The sequence below is a fragment of the Leptidea sinapis genome, chromosome Z (assembly GCF_905404315.1).
Source record: "Leptidea sinapis chromosome Z, ilLepSina1.1, whole genome shotgun sequence".
NCBI classification, from domain to species: Eukaryota; Metazoa; Arthropoda; class Insecta; order Lepidoptera; family Pieridae; genus Leptidea; species Leptidea sinapis.
The window spans coordinates 34,281,337-34,286,639 of record NC_066312.1 but is presented as its reverse complement, the minus strand read 5'-3'; positions in this window follow the sequence as shown (position 1 = coordinate 34,286,639).

The window sequence follows — 5,303 nt, the reverse complement described above, 5'->3', positions numbered from 1 at the left end:
TGACTGAGCGATCGCGGATCGATACCAAACATAAACCAGCCAGTACACAAAGAACTGTCTGACTCCTCTCTCATAAAATTTTTCAAGCAATCCTGCACTAAGCTATCAGTCATAAGGGCTCTAATGTATATTAACACATTAAACTAATATTATCATCTATCATTACTTTGTATTTGCTCGCTTAAATTATCGCATCACACCAAGAAACATCAATAAATGTTGATAGGTCCGACTTTCATGGCTCCTGTTGAATAATAATATAAATGATAAAATAAACAAGTTTTAAGTCGGTGTGATATCAATTATTCCAAATATACTTGACCTGCATACATATTTGACTTTGAGTCATTGTGGAAGACACTGTAATTCATAAGTATTTTTTTTATTCTTTTGGAAGTTTGTTAATATTTTGATACACATACCAAAATAATTTTTAACATATTTTGAGCAAAACCAAATTGTTCTTCAAAGAATCTGGGCGTCATAAATAGAGCATGTCAATACTTCAATATCCACATTCTAGCGCTCAACATAGCGCAGGTCCGGCCACATATGGAGTATTGCTGTCATCTCTGGTCTGGCGCACCCCAGTATCAGCTCTAACCATTTCAACTCAAAGCTGATCAAATTGTCGGTGACCCAGTGCTCTGTCAACGGCTTGACCACCTGGTATTACGAAGAGACGTCATTTCATTGTTTTCAAGGAACTTTCTTCCAAGACTTCAAAACTGTGCAATGAGCTTGCTTGTGCGGTGTTTTCGTGACGACACGACATGGGTACTTAAAAGTGCGAACACCTTCCTTAAAGACCAGCAACACTCCTGTGATTCGACCTTCTCTCACTTAACATCAGGTGATCCGTACAATGTTGTACGCTTGTACACTTGTACGCTCGTTTGTCCTCCTTATCCATAAAAAATATGGAACTTTTTCCTGAAACACGAGCCTTAATGGGTCCCTCTGTATTTTGTTATTTTGTTCATGTGCTTTATTTAATAAATGAATGTTTTTATATTCGAAAATGCATATTTCTTCATAAAGACGGTATCTATAATAGCCCCAGACGTGTTAATGAAGGTTTGCATGAGATATCAGATGAGAGTGAATAAAAGGCTCTTATACATTTTAATTTTAATATTTGTTGTATTTGTTAGATGCGATTACTAATTATGACAGAAATCACGACCTGATGGTGATTTTCCAAAGATTGTTCACAAAGAATCCTTACAGAAACAATGAATTGAGAGCTCTAAAGTTTGATGGATCCAATAAAGGATAATTTATATTTATACAAACAAAACAAATCTTATAGCTATCTATATTTACAATACTAAGATTAAATAAAATTAAAACTATCTTAGCTCATTTATACATCTAGATAGACTATGACAGCTGTGAAATTGAGTTTAGAACTAACGTCTACTTTGAACAATTCACGCACATCACATGCCAATCGCGAGTGTAAGACGATTCTTGTCACGCACACTAACCTAATATTCCTAGCCTGTTTTTGGCGGTTGTCTAACAGCAAGAGACTCTATCTAGACGTATAAATGATCTAATCTTGAATCATAAACAATTAAAACTTCTCCAATTGGCTTAAAGCATTGCCATTGCGAAGAGATGTGAAGTGTGTACGTAAGTATTGATAAGTGGTAAAGGATGCAGCAACACTGAAAGTTTTTAGCCACTATGGCTATCATGTTAAATTGTAAAATTTCGCCTGCAGTATGATAATGAGCGAAATTCCACCAGGGTACATATTTTTTCCCACAGAGCGATCCAGAGAAATTCAATACGTTAAGGTGCCTCTTGATATGTTGACGTGGTTTGAATTTTCCGAGCCAGCCTTAACATGCTTTGAAATAATTTAAACCAAGCTCCAATGCAAACTTCTTCGCCTTAGCTTTCACGATCTGTATTCATATCATTCTGGCGCTGTCGGTGAAACCATGATACCACAGCTTGATCCAATACTTCGTATTTGGGTTCCTTTAGATTTAAATTTTTTCTTTATTATTCAATACACAGTGATTTTCTTTTACTTGAGATGTGTACATTTTAAATGTTTGTGATTGTGAGCAACTAAGAACATGATAACGAATAGATAATCCATGATTTCTACCTAACAAGTTAACAACAGTGTAGGTACGCGTGCAAGGAATCCCAATTTGTAAACAAAAGAACGGAATTCTTAGAAAGGTCGGTGCCATGATATGATGAAATGAAGCCGAACAGTTGAGTTTATTACGGGCTTGGAAATTGCGACAAAAGAGCGTAAACTGCGCAGTTTATACAAATTTCAGTAACTTAAAAAGTACTTTGTATTTTTCTGAAGTCTTTTTTGAGAATGGGGTAATGTTATAAGGAGTGTATGAAAGACAAGCTCAACCAATTAAAGCCGAGTAATTTGTCGTTAAATCGAACATTAAAAAAAACGTTTCATGGACATTGTAACATCATTGTAAACTAAAAAGAAACTCAAGTAAGTAGATTTAAATTAAAATACTCTAGGCTCTAGTATCTAGGTGGACAGCTTTATCGCTGTTTAAGTACCACGCGGCCACACGCCGCCTTAGGTGTTCATTCCAAGGACAGGGCTGAGTTAGAATACCACGTGATAAAATAACATTTTTTGCATTGAAAGTCTCCTGTCAAATCATGCGGTAACTATTAAGCGCAAAGCCATTTAATCGTTAAAGAAAAACTATTCTTTGTGCGAAGCTTCTGTACCTTAACGACCGTCCCCAATATTCAATCTACATCTGGTTGTGGCCTTCTTGAGATAAAAAGTCCTATCTATCCTTGACTTTTCTGTCCCAATAAACCCATCGACGGTAACTCATCTTATCCGTACACGCTGTCTGTCAATAGGAGGACGGATAGCTTAACAGGCATAGAAGTTTGTATGTAAATTGCATGTCACGCGCCCCAACACTATCCCTATCTGTAGATATCAGTAATATTTGCTGTCTCTAGTAATTTATTTGTCAAACCCACGTTTTTATCACAAGCTGGATCATTTATCTTTGTCGAGTAAAAAAATAATTTATTATATTTTTATGTGTAACAGTTCATAGGTCATAGGTCAGACTCAAGTTAAAGTATTATAGTATTGTAGATAGTATAGTATAGTATAGACCATCGGTCTATAATACATAGACCGATGGTCTGTGACTATTTAAATTGAAAACTATAGAGTAGATTATGAAAAAATTAATATTTACCTAACAACATACATACCTACTTAAATCTCTGTAGCGAACCTTATGTTTTAACGTCTTTTTTGTCTCCTCCCATTACTTGAACCACTCTTTTCATTCATTATTTTCGGTTTGTTCTCATTATGTGGCTAGTACTTTTCTTTTTTGAAAACATACTCTGTGGACCACCGGGCCACCAACCTTCTTCAAATAGGTACCAAATAAAACTTGAAACATGACGTATTAAATCAACAAATATTATGACAAAAGAGTCCATGGATATTATTACTATCGTTAAACTGAAGAATAACAATAGGTATAACATCTAAACAATCACATACACTTACTTATAATAATGTTATTTTTACACTCCTTGATAGAGTGTACACCCTATTAGTATTACTACGAAGTACGAAGGGTGGTGTCCATGTAGCGACGAAGCTGTCATACTGTTTTGATAAGGCGTCAATATTTATTTGCGAAAGACGTTCTATATTTTTATATATTTTCTGTTTAACACGTCGTTACATTACAAAAATAATAATATCTACTTAGTGAAGTGGTAAGCTTGTTTACTACCTATTTTTAAACGTTATTGTATCCAGTCCCATTTTGGTTTGTCTGGAAGAGGTCGCTATAAGACCGCACATAACGTAGGTACCTGTATAGTTCCATAATTAGCTTAAGATCTTTAGATAAATTTTATTTTATAAGTGTGTTGTTAAGCAATAAAGTGAGTCTATATCTATAGTACATATATTATTATTATCTTGCAAGCAGTGAACGCACGTAAAACGTGGAAACAGTCCTTTCATACTATCTGTTGTTCATTATTAACGCAACTCATACAAAAAAATAATCGGTCATGCCGGCCAACAGAACAATGGTCTCTGATTATAGAATTTGAAGTGTTGGGGATCCATATTCTGTAATCAGCTTGATCGATTGAAGATTTGTCACCTTCTGACACAAGACTTCCAAAGAGCTATTTGACGTATTTTCCGACACGTCACAAATACATATTATGTAATTCTTACTAACTGGATTAATTATTGTTCCATGTCTAACCAACTCTAGATTGACCATTCCTTTCGGGATGTATCCAAGTTAATAACGTATGATGGTGATCACTTACTTACAATTAAATGAGTTAATTCTTATTTCATACAACAATAATCGAAATCGAATTGTTCGTCGCAGATTACGTAACTACCTATTACTTACAAATATAATATAAAAAGTACACTTTATAGATACCCAATGTTAGTACATACCAATCAAAAAAATCAAAATATTTTTTTAGCATTGTTACTAACCAATCTGAAGACTAATAAATTACAAAATTTTATTAATTAAAATAAATTATTAAATTCTAATTCTTATTCAAATTCAAATATTTCATTAAAAATAGGAGGACATCACATAATGGAAGTAAAAAAAACTACCACCCATTCCAAAACGAATGCCTGAGAAGAATGGGCGCAACAAACTCAGCGGGCTTTTTTTTTATCAAAAAATATGTTTACAAAGTAATATTGTACAATTAAATAAAAACTTATTATTTAATAGCCCGAGGGCGGTCGCTCCATTCCCAATCTGTGGTATCATTGAGAAAGTCATTTATGTTCTAGTAACCTTTAACCACACAAACGTTTTTTAAAAATTCTTTTGAATAACGTAATACTTTTGTTTTGAACATTTTCTGGTATCTTGTTGTAAAAGCATATACATCGCCCCAAAAAAGCCTTACTAACTTGACTTAGCCTAGTAGTACGCATTATATTAAGCTTATGTATGTTGCTGGTATTAACATTATGGTTATGAGAGTTTCTAGTAAATTCACTTATGTGCCTATGAACATACATTACATTGGCAATAATATATCAAATATATTATGTAGCAATAGTTTTAACCCTTAGGGGAATGCAAACTAAATTACTGTCAACCCTTTAAGACCAAGATCCGATATAAGAAATACATATATATCTACTAAAAAGATTCGGTGACCTAAGGGCTAATAGTAGTACCGCTGCCTCAAATTTGGGCTGCGCCGTTTTGATTCCCGCCTACCACGTACTGCCTAATTGTTTTCGGTTTTCC